The sequence below is a fragment of the Syngnathoides biaculeatus genome, chromosome 13, assembly GCF_019802595.1.
Source record: "Syngnathoides biaculeatus isolate LvHL_M chromosome 13, ASM1980259v1, whole genome shotgun sequence".
Lineage (NCBI taxonomy): Eukaryota > Metazoa > Chordata > Actinopteri > Syngnathiformes > Syngnathidae > Syngnathoides > Syngnathoides biaculeatus.
Window position 1 is genome coordinate 17,424,465 of NC_084652.1, and position 20,124 is coordinate 17,444,588.

General features: G+C 42.6%; 1 long non-coding RNA gene across 11 annotated transcripts; it reads right to left on the bottom strand.

The window, feature by feature from the left end:
- Positions 1-522: 522 nt before the first annotated feature.
- On the bottom strand, positions 523-19,260 carry LOC133511263 (uncharacterized). 11 transcript variants are annotated; one of them, XR_009797833.1, is made up of 9 exons: positions 18,908-19,260; positions 11,847-16,215; positions 10,065-10,146; positions 9,616-9,687; positions 9,281-9,519; positions 9,049-9,185; positions 8,638-8,905; positions 2,456-3,274; positions 523-2,370 (listed from the first exon to the last, which is right to left on the bottom strand). It is a non-coding gene; the product is annotated as an uncharacterized LOC133511263 (long non-coding RNA). The 11 variants fall into 11 exon arrangements; XR_009797832.1 differs by having other exon boundaries at positions 9,616-9,721; XR_009797837.1 differs by having other exon boundaries at positions 2,456-2,690; positions 3,062-3,274; positions 9,616-9,721; positions 10,065-16,215.
- Between the last annotated feature and the right edge of the window lie 864 nt (positions 19,261-20,124).

A 20,124-nucleotide genomic window follows, 5' to 3' on the forward strand; every position in this document is an offset into this window, starting at 1 on the left:
TATATCATGCATCTAAACACTATGTTCTAGTGCGAGGTGAGTCAGTTTGTCTGACTTCCAACTTGTTGGCATTTCTCTCCCACGTAATCGCTGTAAGAAAATGAGATTCACCATATGATCTTTATCTTTTATACAAAAGCTGATCTCAATCCAAAACAATGCAACGCTGCCATCTACAGGGATCCGGTTGTCATTAGCGTGGTTTCAAAACCTAAATTCCCATACAAGCTGCCCAAGGAGCTGTTACACATTTATCTACCCTTTGAAAAATCTACTTGATTAACTTGTATATTTACGTCACTCACGGGAAAAACATTTGAATGACAGCTGGCGGATGGAAATGTTCACGCCTGTAAATGACTTATTGCAGTAGCGCAGTGCTGAATCAACTTGTCATGGAAAACTTCAAATACGACAAAATGTGAATCTGAGAATGCGAATAATAGAAAAAGTTGAATCGGTTGAGAAATTCCAGAGAAGTTGGCGCATGGTGTAAAATGTAAACAAAAACAGACTACAATGATTTGCTAATCATTTTTAATTTACATTCAATTGAATACACTACAAAGAAAATATGTTTAATGTTCAAAGTGATGAACGTTTTTGTTTGGATTTGATGGCTGTATCAAAAGAGATGAGCGAGGACAAACAAAAGGCTAGGAAAATGTAGCAATGCTCAGAAACACAAACTTGGAAGATTTCAGAGGTATATAAAGCAATTGGGCTAATCAATTTTAAAAATGTAATAGGTTCTCTCTCTCAATTGAAAAGTATGTGCAAATCTTTGCATTCTGTTTTGAAATTGTGGTTTACGCAGCATCCCAATTTCTTTGGAGTTCAGGTATAAAATCAGCACTTAAACAGTCCCCAGGCTACAAAAGCGTGATTATAAACCTACGAACATGCTGTGTACACGTCTCCTGGACTTCCTGAGGATTAAGCCTGGCATTCATACCCTGGCAGAGGATGACTCATGACATCCTCTTCAGGACGCTAATGTTCCTCCGCACCTTCTCCTCCTCGCCATTATTCAGTCGGGTATGTAAACACAAAGCCAGCGAGCTTCCTCCTCCATATTGGCCAGCGGGACATAAAACAGGCAGGCAGGGTGCTTTATCTGAGGTGCCTCCTGCGACCTCAACAACTTGTTTGTTATCTCCAACAAGCACACAAAGTTTGGACAGGCCACTAACTCTTTCCTTTGGAAAAAAAAAAACAAAAACATGATAACATTTTCAGAACAAAATACATCTTGAAAGGAAAATGTACTTTTCAAATGTGGTACAGCATAGTCTGTCATTTATCACAGGGGTTACGTTCCAGAACCACTTGCGATAAAGAGAAAAATCCATGAAATAGCAACCGTGTGTTCAATTAGTTATTTATATATATGTTAAAAAGCTTTATACATTATATAAATGCAAAATATGCATGTGAAGTGGGTATGATTTTTTTCCCCACTTGGAGTCACCATCTTCACATTCCACACTGTCATGTCTAAATTTGAATGCACATGGATTTAAAAGGCAGGTCTGCACTGGCGATTGGGCAAAATACCAATTTGCCAAAAAAAAAAAATAACTATGCAATCTAAAATTAGCTATGTACAATTTAAAAACAGTGATACAGATATAAGTGTTGAATATAGCAAGGGACAACTGTCAGAGTAACGTGTCGGCAGTGCTTGCACGGCAAGCCGTTAGAGGAGTTATTCAATATCCTACTTAGCACACTAGCAGAATGACATGGGTGCACTAGTACAGTGTGTCCCATAAGTCTTCATACATTACAAAAATAAATGTTTCTTGACATAAACCATTTTTATTTGTACAATATGCTCCGTTGCAGGTGGCACAGTGCTGTAACTGGTTGAATCGCTGGCCTCACAGTTCTGAGGACCGGGGTTCAGATCCCGGCCCCGCCTGTGTGGAGTTTGCATGTTCTCCCCGTGCCTGAGTGGGTTTTCTACCGGGACTCCAGTTTCCTCCCACATCCCAAAAACATGCATTAATTGGAGACACCTAAATTGCCCGTAGGTGTGCATTGTGAGTGCGACTGTTGTCTGTCTTCATATGCCCTGTTCAGGGTGTACTTCACCTCTCGCCCAGCAAACCTGCGACCATTGTGAGGATAAGCAGCTCAGAAAATGGATGGAGGGTCGATTGCTTCTTTAATGTGATGACTGTACGTCTTCAACCACATCTTGCCTGATCCAAAACACTCTGTTTTGGCATGGTAGGTTTTGCCACAGTGTCGTGTGCGATATTCGTTCCATGTTTACATGCTTGCAATCGCACGGCTGCTTGCTGAACCGGCCATTAGGAAGATATCAATTCATTGCTCTTTATTCAAATGCATTCTTCGGGTTCCCTGAAATATAAAGAAATCGTAGAACCATATATGTATGCAATTGTATTTGAATAATTGCTTGGGTTAAGTAACATTATAGCATTACCTCCTTACTTCTTAGCTCTAAATGTTGACACGAAGTGGAGGAACGGCCAGTTGATATTTTTACCCAAAGATGGCGTTGTTAGCTGCTGAGCTAAATTAGCCCCGGAGGGCCACTTTTAACGCCGTGAAATACAATCTATAATCCAATATGGCTGCAGCTGACTGTCAATCTGCTGACAGTCACGTATTCACCAGTAATGAAATCACTCCATATAGCTGACCTATGCAAGACATGCCTATGCACACATGTATGCACACATGCACACATGCACACACACACACGCACTCACACACGCACACACACACACACACACACACACAGAGGTGCAAAAAAAGGGGGATTTACACATCACTTGAGTAGCAACAGCAGCTGGTTCAGAATTGTACATATGCCTGTGTTTGAGTTAGTGTGTGTGCATGCATGAGTGAATGAGAGTGACTATATGCGTCATTTGTGTGCGTGCGTGTGTGATTGTGTGTATGAGTGATTGCATGCATGTGTGTGCGCTTTTATATATCTGTGTGTGTGTGCACTGTACATAAATGTGTGTGTTAGTTTGTGCGTAAATGCGTGGATTCCCCTGAACACATTTCCCAATATTCGCACCCCGGAAAAAAGCGGGAAGCCTGGCGAAGCAGCCCCGGCCGCCCGCTCGACACCCAATACACAGGAAATGCCAACAGCTGCCGCCCACTCAAAAGATGTTTTCACTGCTGAGGGGGGGCAACCCCAGTATAGGGGGGCTGTTGGGATGGTGGGCGGGGTTTGTTGGGGTCTGTCTTTCCTGGCGGGTAACTTCAGCTCATATGTTGCCAAGACCTGAAACACACACGCGTGATAGTGTTGAGCAATATCACTTTAAATAAAATCCAAGATTTCTTTTTACAAAAATCACATTTCAAATTTCAATCGCGTTTTAATGGAGTCAAATTCAGCGACATTATTAAAAATATGTTTGTCATTATATCAAAACTAACCCCTACCCACAACATACAATAAAATATGGGATGCGCATGGACAAAACAGGTATATACTGTAGATTAAATATATTAGTGTATATATATGATTGGGAATGCAACTGTTGTCTGTCTCCATGTGCCCTGCGATTGGCTGGCAACCAGTTCAGGGTGTATCCCGCTTCCTGCCTGATGATAGCTGGGATTGGCTCTCCCTTACACTAGAAGTTGTATGCTCATTGAGGGGACTGACAAATTTGATGGGCAGTAAAATTGACGTCAAGCATGAGGATTTTCTCACGTGAGCGTGAAAATTGCATTAAAAAAACTTTGTTGCTTCGATTAGATAAGCAGTGTCAAATTCTTTTAACTTCAGGGGCCACATTCACCCCAATGAGATCTCAAAATGCTGGACCATAACATTCACAGCTTAATAAACTATAAATAATGTTCCCATTGTTTTAGTGCAAGTAATTACAAATACTTTTGGAAAATATTCTCAATGATTGACTATTATGTTAGAAATCTTCTTTCAAATAATATGAGAAGAATTGAGAAATTTCTGAACACAAAATTCAGTACTATGAATCAGTTTTCATTTACTTAACATGTGTGCTGCTTACAGATCACAGTGTGTCTACACACGGTTCGATATTATTTTTAAGAATTAAATACCATTCCAAATGTAGACAAATCTCCATGTCCATCTGAAAAACTCAATTGACTCATCACAAAATAAAGTGGCAACTTCACAGAAAGAGGATGCAGTTGTTCGCCTGCCTTGGGGTTAGGGTTACTTTCTTTGAAAAAAAAATTGCCATTTGTTTGTTCTATTCCCATGGGCCGGATTGGAAGCCCCTCACAGGCCAGTTATGGTCTGCACGCCATATGTTTGACATCCTTGATTTAGATGATCATATGTCACGTTAATTTCACATTTTAAAGTGAACTTTATGTCACATATACTAATCTGATGTTGCTTTCAGGGACAGTCTAGAATTACAGTTTCTCTCCCAAAACAATTGGGAGATGTCTGCAAAAATGTGTTGGCTTATTTTAAAATTGGCTGACAATGAAAAAAAATTGAAAATTTTGCTATTATAAACCATCCAACAAGTTTGGCGGTTCGAAAATGAGGCCCGCTGACTTTGAGACCGGAAGAGAAACTGACTTCATTTGCAGAGTGCAGTTCCGGAGAAATAGAGACTCAAACAGGAATACTAGCAGAGTTGGTAATGTTGCTAAACATTGTAACACAACAACATCTTGCCAAGATAAACGAGGAAATACTCAAAGTACGTGCACATGCTTGGTTGGGAAACCCGTGGACGAGGTAGCTAGCAATTACTTTCTGATGTGTGACTGCTAAACAAACAAGCAACCAAACTCACCAAACATTGTGATGCATCAGTCCAAAGACCTGACAGCTGTGCAGTGAATTTGTGTACCACAGGTGTGTTTATGTTTAGAAAGTAAACGGCAACAATATTTATCATGCTGACTCTGACATCACAACTGCAGGGTCCCTCTTGCTTTACTGCCAAAGATGCTAAATATGGTAATAACAGTAATTATGATCTACAATGGAATGTTTGGAACGTTAGCCCAATTTATCGCAAAGCCCTAGTCTGTGTAGGCAAACAGATTTTTTTTTCCTCCCATTTTGTCTGCCACTGCCTTTTGCTCCTGTCTGTTTTGTTGAGAAATTGTGACGTTTCCCGCCTTATACGACTTGACCGTCTATATTGAAGTAGCATCATCTAAAGAATCCCATACCGGATCAGTCGTGGCCCGGGTTAACAACGCCCGCCCCCGACACTGCTAAACTGGAGGACGTCGGTGGAAATTCAGCTACTGTGGGTCGAAGACAAAGAAGAGGAGGAAACCAGATCCGTCGTCAGAAGAAAAAGAGGAATGCACAGAGCCTACAACTGAGTGTAGGGACTTTGAATGTTGGGACTATGACAGGAAAAGCTCAGGACATGACATGATGATTAGGAGAAAGATTGATATACTGTGCACCCAAGAGAGCAGGTGTATAGGTAGTAAGGCTAGAAGTTTAGGAGCAGGGTTTAAATTATTCTACCACGGAGTAGATGGGAAGAGAAATGGAGTAGGGGTTATTTTAAAGGAGGAGCTGGCTAAGAATGTCTTGGAGGTGAGAAGAGTATCAGATGGAGTGATGAGACTAAAATTTGAAATTGACGGTGTTATGTATAATGTGGTTAGCGGCTATGCCCCACAAGTAGGATGTGACCTAGAGTTGAAAGAGAAATTCTGGAAGGAACTAGATGAAGTAGTTCTGAGCATCCCAGACAGCGAGAGAGTTGTGATTGGTGCAGATTGTAATAGACAAATTGGTAAAGGAAACAGGGGCGACGAAGAAGTGATGGGTAAGTAAGGCATCCAGGAAAGGAACTTTGAGGGACAGGTGGTGGTGGATTTCGCAAAAAGGATGGAGATGGCTGTAGTGAACACTTATTTCCAGAAGAGGGAGGAACATATAGTGACCTACAAGAGCGGAGGTAGAAGCACGCAGGTGGATTATATTTTGTGCAAACTATGTAATCTGAAGGAGATTACTGACTGTAAAGTAGTGGTCGGGGAGAGTGTAGCTCGACAGCATAGGATGGTGCTGTGTAGGATGACTCTGGTGGTGGGTAGGAAGATTAAGAAGACAAAGGTAGAGCAGAGAACCATGTGGTGGAAGCTGAGAAAGGAAGAATGTTGTGCGGTCTTTCGGAAAGAGGTAAAACAGGCTCGCGATGGACAGCAGAAGCTCCCGGGAGACTGGACTACGACAGCCAAGGTAATCAGAGAGACATGCAGGAGAGTACTTGGTGTGTCTTCTGGTAGGAAAGGGGAGAAGGAGACTTGGTGGTGGAACCCCAAATACAGGGAGTCATACAAGGAAAGAGATTAGCAAAGAAGTGGGACACTGAAAGGACTGAGGAGAGGCAGAAGGAGTACATCGAGATGCGACGTAGGGCAAAGGTAGAGGTGGCAAAGGCTAAACAAGAGGCATATGAAGACATGTACACCAGGTTGGACACGAAAGAAGGAGAAAAGGATCTCTACAGGTTGGCCAGACAGAGGGATAGAGATGGGAAGGATGTGCAGCAGGTCAGGGTGATTAAGGATAAAGATGGAAATGTGTTGACTGGTGCCAGTAGTGTGCAAAATAGATAGAAAGAATACTTTGAGAAGTTGATGAATGAAGAAAATGAGAGAGAAGGAAGAGTTGAAGAGGCAAGTGTGAAGGACCAGGAAGTGGCAATGATTACTAAGGGGGAAGTCAGAAAGGCACTACAAAGGATGAAAAATGGAAAGGCAGTTGGTCCTAATGACATACCGGTGGAGGTATGGAAACAATTTGGAGCGATGGCTGTGGAGTTTTTGACCAACTTATTCAACAGAATACTAGCGGGCGAAAAGATGCCTGAAGAATGGAGGAAAAGTGTTCTAGTTCCCATTTTTAAGAACAAAGGCGATGTTCAGAGCTGTGGGAATTATAGAGGAATAAAGTTGAGTAGTGGAGGCTAGACTCAGGACAGAAGTTAGGATCTGCGAGCAACAATATGTTTGTATGCCGAGATCGAGTACCACAGATGCATTATTTGCCTTGAGGATCCTTGTGGAAAGGTTCAGAGAAGGTCGAAGGAGCTACATTGTGTCTTTGTGGAGAGAAGAATTTAAGGTGGAGGTGGGACTGCATCAGGGATCAGCTCTGAGCCCCTTCCTGTTTGCAGTGGTAATGGATAGGCTGACAGAGGAGGTTAGACTGGAATCCCCTTGGACCATGATGTTTGCAGATGATATTGTGATATGCAGTGAAAGCAGAGGGCATGCAGAGGAACAATTAGAAAGATGGAGAGATGCACTGGAAAGGAGAGGAATGAAGATTAGCCAAAGTAAAACAGAATATATGTGCGTGAATGAGAAAAGTGGAGGGGGAAGAGTGAGGCTACAGGGAGAAGAGATAGCGAGGGTGGAGGACTTCAAATATTTAGGGTCAACAATCCAGAGCAATGGTGAGTGTGGTAAGGAAGTGAAGAAACGGGTCCAAGCAGGTTGGAACAGCTGGCGGAAGTTGCCTGGTGTTCTATGTGACTGAAGAGTGTCTGCTAGGATGAAAGGCAAAGTTTACAAAACAGTGGTGAGGCCGGCCATGATGTACGGATTAGAGACGGTGGCACTGAAGAAACAACAGGAAGCAGAACTGGAGGTAGCAGAAATGAAGATGTTGAGGTTCTCGCTCAGGGTGAGCAGGTTGGATAGGATTAGAAATGAGCTCATTAGAGGGACAGCCAAAGTTGGATGTTTTGGAGACAAGATTCGAGAGAGCAGACTTCGATGGGTCGGACATGTTCAGAGGCGATAGAGTGAGTATATTGGTGGAAGGGTTCTGAGAATGGAGCTGCCAGGCAAAAGAACGAGAGGAAGACCAAAGTGAAGGTTTATGGATGTGGTGAGGGAAGACATGAGGGCAGTTGGGGTTAGAGAGGAAGATGCAGGAGATAGGCTAAGATGGCAAAAGATGACACGCTGTGGCGACCCCTAACGGGTCAAGCCGAACGGAAAAGAAGAAGAAGATCAGATACATATTCAAGTATATACAAATATACATATACGAAAGAGGCCGGGGTCAGATTTGAAAAGAATTGAATTGCACTGTTCACACCGACGTGAAAAAAAGTTATACATGTCACATTGGGTAAAAAATGACAATTGACTTGCAGTGCTTAGAAATGAAGAGTACCAAGTCAAGGGTAGTGAATGACTGGTCAAGTCTTGTATTCCATGCTTAACAATCATTGGCTTTGATTGTCTTTAAATTATTGTTAGTAATTGACACTGGAATTTCAAACCACAATCCCCAAATGGTTCCAGGTGTTCTGAGCTCTCGCCTTAGCATCCATGCTTGTGGTTAAAGGCAAGGAAGGAAATATTTGATTTGTTAACTGAACACTTGTGTCCATTAGCTGGATGTTTGTGTGTCCGGCTATTTGTGGTCGAGGGCCCTGTGGTTAAATTTATATCTGCTGCTGTGAGGGCATTTGTGGTTTAGTATTTCCTGTATGTGTGAATGTTTTTTTTTTGGGGTGGGTTTTTTTTGTTTTTTTTTTTCAGACTTCTACTTCTCTGTGTGCATGTGTGTGGTCTCCAATTGCTTCCGGAAGCTAGCATCCCACCAGGTCCCTCCCACCTAAATAAAACATAACTTACTGGATGGCTCGGCAAGACTGACTGGAGGAGTCTCCAATGTTGAGAAAACAAAGATCAGCTTTCCCTTGTTCTTCTCTGAGTTTCAAACGCAGGGACAGGATGGCTTCAATGGGCCATAAAAGCAGTTCGGCAGTCGGCAGCAAGCGAAGCAGCCTGCCAGCTTGTCTTCCCTCAGCTGTTTACATGCTGGCTTCCTGTATCCCTCTTAATCAGCGGGATCTGGGTGTCTGCCCGGCCTGGCGCTGGAAAGGAGGTGCAGACTAAACTCCTGGACAGAGGCAAGAGGAGGGGGTAGCACCACATTATTCACAATCAGAAGCATGCAGCAACAAATTCTAGGCCTTCTGTTGGGCCTGTTATGAATTTTTCTGCATACAGAGACATTGAAGGTTGTTCTCTGATGTCCTTTACCTTTGATGCAGGAAAAAAAGCACAATCACTATGTGTAATCATCCAACCATCTATTTCCCAAGCCGCTTATCCTCACATATAAAATGTCATTGACAAAGTCTGTTAGTCCCAGAATTGGCCGCTGTTGTTCCCTGGCGCTGTAGTGCAATGCAATCAGAGAATGATGAGTATCATCAAAGTCAGCAGTTGCTGACATAGGTCAGTAGTACTTTACAGATGCTGAAATACTCACCCATTCACGCAGGTATTCATACAGCAATGAGCGACAGATCCCATGCAAGGTGCTGCCAGGCCCAAGTTCAAATCCGGCCTTGCCTTTGCAGAGTTTGCATGTTCTCCCTGTAGAACACATCCACAGCGGACATCTGTAGCCAGGATTCAAATTGTCGACCCTTTGGTTCGTGGACAACTGGCGTTCACTGAACCATTGCTCCGATAACCACATGTAAGGGCATTTTTGGCAAATGGAACCTTGGAGAAAGTAATTCCAAGTAAAGACAATAGTTATTGACAGACGAAAAACACTATCAAATGTATTACACTTGTTTTTTATGGTAGTTTGTTTACTCGTTATCTTGTTGATGTCTTGATCTTGCCCAACCCTCGCATCAGTCACTGATTGGTCTCCAATAGATCCCGCTGTAGGAAGTGGTGATCTGTTTTACACATGGCTCTAGAAGAGGATGTCAAGACGTGCATTGACTTGTCTGAGTCGTCAATTTTTTATTTTTTTTTTTTTGTGTTGGCCTGCTACGCCATTGCGCCGCATGCCGATAAGCATCTGTCATCATTCCAGCGTTTGTTTGATTGAGGCCGAGAAGCTTCCTGTGTGTCTGAAGGTATTTCATGGGTGTGTGGTTGTGGTGGGTGGGGCGGTGGGGAGGGGTATGCAGAATGTTCTACCTGGCAACCAGGGTGTCTGCTTTTAGGAATGGAAATACTGTAGCTAATCAAAATGTCCTAAAATCAATTTGCACCATTTGTAACAACCAAAAGGTCATCCATCAATTATTTACCGCTTTTCTGGGTCGGGTCACAGGGGAAATAGCTTCAGCAGGGATACCCAGACCTCCCTTTCCCCAGCCACTTCTTCCAGCTCTTCCGGAGGGATCCCAAGCCAGCCAAGAGACAAAAGGTCATATTGAAGGAATTTTATAGCACATTCTTTTCCTAAATACTGATGCAAATGACAGCATCATTTTCATGTTATCAACCATTACAGTATATCACAACAAATGAGCTTTTCTCCTTAGTATGCCATGAGATGGTATATTCTCATGAATGAAGATGATTATTATTTATTTTTTCAGAAAGTTATTTTTTGTAATATGGAAGAAAGTGGTCATTGAAGTGCCACTAACAGCCAAATATACATTTTAAAATAGATATTTTTATAAAAACTACAAATAATATTGTTCACTTCAATGTCTACACGAAAAAAACAATGAGCGGTGAAATTCTATAAGGAAATAGAATCTCAGATTCAGGAGCAGGATTGTGGTTTTCCCCCTGGCCATGGAACAGTGGATTAGATTTACACCCTTATCATGGTCCTTGAGAGTGCATGGAGTTTGCCCAAGCAGTCTACATGCGTTTTGTGGATTTAAAGAAGGCATTTGACTGTTTCCCTTGGAGAGTCCTGAGGAGTAAAGGGTAATCGACCACCTGATTAAGGCTGCTCGGTCCCTATACCACCGGTGTCAGAGTTTGTCACCGATTCTGTTAATTACCTTTCTGGATCAAGTTTCTAGGGACACATAAGGTTTTGAGGGGATCCTACTGGTAGACCTCAGGATTACGTCTCTGCTTTTTGCAGATGATGTGGTTCCGATGGCTACATTAAGCCACCATCTAAAGCTCTCACTGGAGCGGTTCCCTGCCAAGTGTGGAGCAGCTGGAATAAAAATCAGCACTTCCAAATCTGATAACATGATCCTGAGTCAGAAAAGAGTGAAGTGCCCTCTTCGGGTCGAGGAAGAGATGCTGCCCCAAGTGGAGCATTTCAAGTATCTAAGGGTCTTGTTCACAAGAGAAGGAAAAAGGGACCATGTGATCAGCAAGCGCATCGGTTAGGCGTACACGCTGAAGTGAAATCTGTATCAGTCTCTCATGGTAAAGAAGGAGGTCAGTCAAAATGTAAAGCTCTCGATTTATTGTTGGATATATGTTCCTCCTCTTACCTATGGTCACGAGCTGTGCGTCATGAAGAACAAAATTGCAGATACAAGCAGCCGGAATATGACTCCTTTTTAGGGTGTCCAGGCTCTCGATTAAGGCCACTTTATACTCCAACTGTTGTGCGGTCGACAATGCCAGATTTGCATCACCTAACCTACACATTGCGCTGCGCAGCAACTTTGCTTAGTTTGTGCGTAGCCTGCTACGTACACAGCCCTAAAAGTTGCTTCACGAGTAAAGCTGTGAAGCTCATCCCTCGCGATTGGCCCGTTTTCCTCGGCATACCAACTATGTTGCCGTCTTTTTGATCGATTTGGCAGCATAATTGAACGTACCATCTGGTCCTATCTGTCCATTTGTTCAGTAAACACTATTCCATGGTCTCCATTGTTGTTATTTTGTTCCTTGTTACGCAAATGAAACTAAAAATAGCTTCTGAAACGGTGTGTTGTCCTAGCCAATACCAACTGTGGCAACACCTCTGACTTGGAGAAGAACTGCAGCACATTCTCAAAACTGCAGGTGTGGGTTGTGCTGGAGTATAAAGGAAAACCACATGCAAGAGAGCCACAGTGATTTGAGTGCGGTCACTGCATGTGTGAGTATAAAGAAGCCTTTACCGATAGGGTGAGAAGCCCAGTCATCCAGGAGTATGTCAGAGTCTAGTTGCTGCTCCTCTAAATAGAGAGGAGCCAGATAAGATGGCTCAGGCATCTGGTTAGGATACCCCGAGGATGCATCCCTGGTGTGGTGTTCCAGGCACATCTCACCAGGTGGAGGCTCCTGAGAAAACCCAGTGTACGTTGGACAGAGTATGTTTCCCAGCTGACCTGAGAAAACCTCAGGTTCCTCCTCAGAAGACCGTGAGAAAGTGTTAGGGAGAGGCAAGTCTAGGTTTCCATGCTCCAGTTGCTGCACCACGACCTGAACTCAGATAAAACGACAGTCAGATGGATGGATGGTTGGATCACACAGCTGTACTATGTTCTTATTTTGAATCTTGGGGAGTTTCAGAAACACTAAAACCAAACATAAAGGGGTCAGGCAATAGTTAGCAATAAGTCCCACAACAATCACAGGATGTGTCACTTTTTGTGTTGATTATGATAATTGTTAAACAAAAAATGACAAGCTAACTGAGAACATAGCTTGGACATAAATAAGAGATTCAGAATTAAAAATCATGAATGTTCTTCCTCAGGTTTCATTCGCCCTCACAAGATGAAGGTGTATATTTTGGCAGATATTCAGTCTATACATTTTAGCCTTAGGAAATCATTAATAAGCACAAAGTGGGTGTGTAAATTTTGTATGTAACACCCTGATTGTGTATCCGTGTGCCTTTTGGCTACAGTTGCAACCTTGTTTATTCTTCAGTGTGCAAAACCTGTTGCACGAAACTGGCTAATTAGCCCGTGCCACCGTTGCCAGCTATCCGGGCGACAGATGTTTGGGCTGTGCAATGGCTAATGAACATGTGCTGGAAGGCGTCCACACTCACTATCCTCCATGGAGTCATTACGGCGCTGCTCGTGTGCCAGAAGCCAACCGCATCCACATTATCAGTCCGGTGCAGAGCAGCTAAAATGAGCTAAGGGGTTTCTTTTTGAGACTGCTACTCTGTTATTGACATATTGTGTATTATCTGGAAGCGGTATTTCCATTATTTTTGCTAATTCTATGTTATGGGTGTTTTGTACGCTAAACGCGCTGTGGCATTTTAATGACATTCATATGTGGCTACAGATTTAGTTCTAGTTGAGAAAAACTATGCCAATCATCCCTTCACCAGTTTGGACTAAATACACCAACAACACATACTAAACACTTTAATTTCCTTTCATTTGCTTTTTTAACTTAATCCCAAAGTGAGCAAAGATTGGGAATGGCTGGTACTCATGAAGACAATAAATTATCAGTCATTTAAGATAGAAACAAACAAAAAATCTACAAACCATGATGTCACTTCTGTGGACTACGTACACCAACATACACATTGTAACCACTTATCTACTGTTGTCCAATTTGGGACAGTCACCAACAGGTTAGCACATTTGGCTCACAGTTCTGCGGACCGGGGTTCAAATCCTGGCCCTGTTTGTCTAGAGTTTACATGTTCACCTGTGCCTGCTTGGGTTTTTTTCCAGAATCTTGGGTTTCCTCACACATCCCATAAACATTGATGGTAGGTATGTAGGTATGAACATGAGTGTGAATGGTTGTTTGTTTCTCTGTGCTTTGGGATTGCCTGGTGACCAGTTCAGCGTGTACCCCCCATCTCACCTGAAGATTGCTGATTGCCACGAACTTAGCGAGGACAAGAAAATTGATCAATTATTATTGCCAACTTTCCAATGGTTGCTCCCAAAGTTGGCCAATTACTATCAGGACAATCAATCATTTTAGAAAGATATGTACTTTAATCTTCATTTCTTGTTAACGAAACAAAGGAATTCATTGTAATGCTGTGTATTGATTACACCAACAACAGACACCAATGTAGTAATACTTGTGTCATTACCGTGTCTTGAAGTAAAAGGAGATAATGGATTTCATTCTGGCAGCAACTGGCAAAGGGTCCACGAAATTGAGAACAGACTAGATAAAAGGTTTTTCCTCATTAAAAATGATGCCAGTTGGGGAGTTCAACTCCTCTCACAATCGTGTCAATAAGGTTTCATTGTGTTTTTATTTTGTCTTGAATCCAGGGAGGCATAATTATGTAAAATAAATTAATCCAGCCCAAACACTTTACTGGTCTACTGTTGAAATCCAAATTTTAGTTGTGTATCATTGATTTAAAGTACCACCAAGGTGGCGTTTTTGTTTTGGAACCAAAGGAGTGGCAATAACGTATCTCAGTTTAATAATTAATTCATGCCTGACTAGTGCATTTTGTCATTTTACATATTTTGCATCTGGGAGTTAAACCACTCAACTCTAACATTCCTATCAAGAAGATTATGGGCAACTGTGTCTGAATAATTTTTTTAATCAGTGATTGAATTCAAGATTGGTTAATTGCCTGTCTAACAGGCAACTGTATAAATCTATTTACATTGAAACTTGTGAGTCTGGGAATTTATCAACTAAATTACGTGTAAATTTCTGAATTTGTCAGACTTGATTAACAGTTGGCTAAACAGGTTTTGAATTTCTGGGAATTTTACCACTCTTTGGATCACAAAGGTTATCAGCAAATGAGCCAGAATGATTGTATTGAATTATTCATACAATTTATGCCCAGTCTGTCTTCTGCCTAAATGGGCTGAAGTCCAAGTAAGAGAGGAAGAGAGAAGTTTGGTCAATAAAAAAAAATGAAAAATTATGGAGACACTACGATGATATAAAGTGGATGGAGCAAGTGGCTCCTGAGTGATCATTAATTTTGGTGGTCTTTTGTCAAAAATGTCTGTGAAGGTGCCATCCGCCTTCAAGATTTCACAATCACAAGGTACACTTGTGATTTTCTGGGCCGTATTTTGTTCGGATATTTTATGGTGTTTTTTTCCCGTTGCAAATCAGCTTTCTCAATGTAGGTCGGTGTCATGCAGCCCCTCTTCTTTAGCAAGCTCATTAGCGCCACTTGTTATCGCTCGGTCTCAGCCAGGCCACAAAAGCAACGCTCGCCCTTCTCGCACTCCGGACAGCTTCAATAAGTGTCAAAGCCCCCTGAGAGTGCTGCGTGTATGCTAATCACCCCAGAGAATAAGGCCAATTGATGCTAATTGGTTAGCTTCCAACGGTGGACTGGACGGGTGGGGGACTGTGAGAGTCGGCGGCTAATCCGACATACAATGATGCATGTGGGAGGAAAAAGCTTCTCTTAACTGGAGGGCCTAGGAATGAATAACTGGGGAGTGGGTGCAGGGGGAGGGTACTAGAGGGGTTTGCATAATGGCCGTGCGTCACGTGCCACACTCCTGCTCTTGTGTGACTCATGAATGATTTTATGACACAAAGCTAGAAGAGTTTCAGTGTCGAAGGACAAAGCCATTAACTCTTTTTTTTTTTTTCTATGAGCAGCTGCTCCTCTGTTAGGTTTTGCTAACCTAGCATTTGACCTGTAAATCGACACAATAACGCGACAGAGGTAATTATCGTTGAGCCTGCCTAAACAGGCTGCTATAGAAATCACATTTTCTTAATGTTCTGTGGTGCTGTTCGGCCGGGTAGGGCAGCACTCTCTTGGTTGTCCTGCCTGATGGGCCTGCCTTGACGGACCTGACCTGCAGGAGTCATACCTCTTAATTTCTCACCTAATGTTTTTTTCTCTAGTCACATCTGAGCACACACATATTCAGGGATACCTGGGGGCTGGGGTGGTGCCTAGAGAGTGTGGGTGCCGAACTGGGTTTCAGTACGTCAGGGCTGTTTCCCGGTCCAAGTGCCCTGTCCCTCTTATCTGCCTGCCCCCCAGGATTTGAATGCATTACACACTGTCACTCCCCTTTCTTTTAATGCATCACATACAATCATCTCTGAGGGACGATGGATCTTGGGTGGAGGAGACTTGTCTGTTTGGCAGTAGTACCTGTAACCGCTGCCTCTCCCTACCTGGCCTCTCCAGATTTTAATCCACCACACAACTTAGGGGCATTGATACATGGGATAGCGCCAATGACTGCCAGTCGGGGACTTGTCAGTAATAGTAAGAGGGTGTAGTGGGGAGATGGGTTTTCACTAACTTTATGGCGGTGCCCATGAAGCCAGGCCCCCCTGGCCTGAGGGCTGCTTGGCATAGGGGCTCCCCTCTCATGCCTTGCTGCTGGTAATGGGGGGGCATTGGATTCCTGCGACCTACTCCCAGTGGCTGGTTGTCTTGGCACCGAAGTGGGGCTGGTGGACTGCCATGGGTCCCTCGGTTAGGGACGTGTCCCATTGGCCAGGCTCCTCTTCTAGGCCCAGTCCCGCCTCTTGATTGATTGGATTTGGTCCTCAGCCCTCCGTGGTGCAGACACAGCAATCACAGAACACTTCTGTCAGTCACTGTGCAAGCAAAAAAATGTGAATTCACTTACATGTGTGCACAGGCACACATTCCTGGGACTTTTTTGCTGGGGTTTGGGCCACTCACTGATTTTGACAAATAACTAAATAATAATTATGAAATATTTTGTCCCCTCACTCATAGTCTGATCTTAAAGATGCTTATAATTTTCATAGCCACTCCCACCACACTTCAGTTGTAGGACCCTTGTCCTGCAAGCCTTCCCACCTGTCTTTGTCCTATCCTATCATGTCCTTCCATTATAGGGTGAACCACTACTGGCCAAGATAACACACAAAAAGGATACGATCCTCCATTTTGCCTGCCCTAACAGCCAAATAGCACAGAAAAAAGAAGAACCAGTTGCTTGCCTAAACGTTGGTATCAGTAAAGTTATGTGTCATTGCTTCATCTTGAAGCAAAGGAGGCTAAACCTTTAAAATCAGATCATTCAACCTAAAAAGTTGACAGCCTCAATGGGCAGGTGTAGAAATTCAAATTTCTGAACTTCTATTGCTGTTTATGTTCGATTCAATAAAGTTACTGTCTATTGTTGGCGCAATATCTTGAAGCAAGGGAGGAGTAATGATTTCAAATTATTTAATTCAGCCCCAATCTGAATGCCTGACTGACTGATTGATTGAATGGTATGTGGTAGCAATACAAATGTGTGGTTTCTTCACCTGCTCCAACAGTTTGTCGTGCCTTCATTACGTCTTGAGGGAAGTATGTGCAATTATTTCAAATCAGTAAATTAAGGCTTGAACCAGTCGACTCTCTGAAGGGATTGCTACAGAAATAGAACCTGTTGATCTTTGCTCTTAATGTTCTTGTCAACAATGTTATGTTGTCTGCTTTATCTTGAATCAAGGAGGTCATCAATTCATAAAAGAAAATCTAGTCACCTGCCTCAAAGCACTGGTGTAGTAAATTTTTTGGTTTGCTTTAACTTCTTTAAAGGTTATATTTCCATCGCTTCATCGAAAGCATTGTATGCTTAATGCGGTATACATTTTACTTTAACATGATTATTTATGTTAAGAAAAAAATAGTAGTTTTACTCTGTTACAATGACCTAAATGCTGCTTGCTACTTTAATTGATCAATTATTGGTTATTTATTCACTATTTTGTGTGCGATCTATCCTTTTAGACAGTCACTTTGACTTCCGCATTGGACGCTGTTTGCTCCAATCCAATTTAAGCACTTGTGACATTGAGGTCTTGATCACCAATCAAATGACACAATGAACCCACATGACTTGTCTTGTCTTGTCATCTTTCGGGCTTCCAGTGCATACCACCAGCCCCAACATGTGATATACCAGTCAGCTAACCGACATTCCTACATGGCACTATATTGGGGAGGTTGCCGTTACCATTGAAGACAACAGCATGTGACGCGAAAACAATAGCTATCATCTATTGTAGTCTTTATCTGCCCAAACATTATTATTTCAGTCTATTTCTAATAGAGAAAACACCTTCAATAAATTGCTTAGTTGTTTTGGCTGTACCTGTTACCCCACATTAGCCCTATTTTATCACAAGTAACGGCTTCATTCCCGGACTCGCCTGTGTGGAGTTTGCATGTTCTTCCCGTGGCTCTGTGGGTTTCCTCCGGGCACTCCAGTTTCTGCCCACATTCCAAATACATGCAACATTAATTGGACACTCTAAATTGCCCCTAGGTGTGGTTGTGAGTGTGGCTGTTTGTCTCAATGTGCTCTGCGATTAGCTGGCAACCAGTTCAGGTTGTACCCCGCCTCCTGCCCGTTGACAGCTGGGATAGGCTCCAGCACTTCCGTGACCCTTGTGAGGACAAGCGGTGAAGAAAATGGATGGATGGATGGAACTATAAAACATACAACTTTAGGGTACATGCTAATTTGATTCATATTATACATGCACACACACACACACACACAAACTTACAGCAATATCAGAATTTGCATTCAAACTTTATTTTATTGTTTTTATTTTATTTATGTTCATGCTCTGATTTAAAAAAAAAAAAACAGAAGTTACTCAGCGGTTGAGTAATATCTTCAGTGTGTAATTTTTGGGAGGACTACTTTTACTTACATCACATTATTTCCAGGTAGTATTACTTCTACTTGAGTACAATATATGGTTTGCCTACCCACCTGTGACTGTATCCTCTCTAGCAATCATGCTGTTTCTTGAAGCAAGGTTTATCTAAAGATTTAAAATCAATTAATTCAGGCCCTTCTTAAATGGTCCGCAACCATTTTCAGCAGACATATATATATATATATAGAAACAAGCCCTGAATGTTAATCATGGTTAACTTGTTTTATCTTGTATGTTAACGCATCTGTCTTAATCAGAATTTTTGGACAGCAGCAGTTTGACCCTATTGACCCTCTATTTCTATTATTTCCTGTGGGAAGGAATGTGCAGAATGTGTTGAGTTCCCACTCACAGACAAGATATTCTATTAAGTGCACTGTTTCCGTAGCAACATCTCTCACCGTCCCGATGTGTCGCATTGGCCTTGAAAAGTTGCTCAACATGAGAAGTTGTAGGGTACCAGAGTGAAGCAGTTAAGAACATTTCCTCCACTCTTGTGCCCGTGCAGAGTTTCAAGCAAAACCCACAAAGCCTTCATTCATGTTCAGTGCAAAAGAGAAGCAAAGTTGATCCCCAGAGTTTGTCCGAGAGTACTCACTCTCTTTCTCGGCGCTCCGGTTTCCTGCTTCCATTTGAGGTCCGTGTATTGGCTTTCAGTGGCCGAGGCGCAGGTGCCCCCCGGGTTTGGTTTCAAGCTTTTTTTCTTTCTTTCTTTTTTTTTTAATGCGCACCACTTGCCATCTGCTTGATCTACCCCTCCATGATAGTCGTCAGTGGAAAGCCTCCGCTCCGCTTTCAGCTGCTTTGTTTAAAAGCAGACGGAAGGAGGGACGGAGGGAAACATTCCCGAGAGAATCTGTCTTTACTGCGAAAGACTGTGTTCTCATGGATGGGGTACTATGTACAAAGTGTCCTGTGACACTAAAGCATCAAACTAGAGGACAGAGGAACATTTTCCAATACTTGATCTTAAAAATATAGCGACTCAGCCAATGTCAGGAAAAAAAAAACATGGGTGTAACATGCTTACTTAATACTAAATTGTGACCACTAAATAGGTATAAATTAAGCAAGAAATGAAAGAGGTATGCAGTTGGGGGCTTCAGAACCTTCTCTGCTGGCCTTAACCTTATCAAAAGAACTGGTCTGCATTTAGAACTAATGTTAAATTGTATTATTTGATTTCCTTCAGAGCGGCATGGTGGTTCAGCTGGTATAGCGTTGGCCTCACAGTTCTGTGGACCAGTGTTCAAATCTGGACCCCGCCTGTGTGGAGTTTGCTTGTTCTCCCCGTGCCTGTGTGGGTTTTCTCCAGGCGCTCCAGTTTCCTCCCACATCCCAAAAACATGCAACATTAATTGGACACTCTAAATTGCCCCTAGGTGTGATTGTGAGTGCGACTGTTGTCTGTCTCCATGTGCCCTGCGATTGACTGGCAACCAGTTCAGGGTGTACCACACCTCCTGCCCCTTGACAGCTGGGATAGGCTCCAGCACTCCCCGGGACCCTCGTGAGGATAAGCGGCAAAGAAAATGGATGGATGGATTTTCTTCAGTGTCTTGTATTTGTTTACTGTAATGGCACGTATCATTGTGGAGCAGGCTCAGTCGTTTAAGGTTGAAAAATTTTTGTAGTCCAGTCAGAATTAATCTTCATATGGCTTGTTTTCCTTGTGAATTTAATCTCCCAAGTTCCAAGTCCACTTTGTGACTGCAAAATAATTATGATTTGCATGTGAAGTATTAATCGTGACCACAAAAGAAAAATCTTTGGCCACAATATAAAAGATGTGTGTTGTGAGATAGGTATAATAGG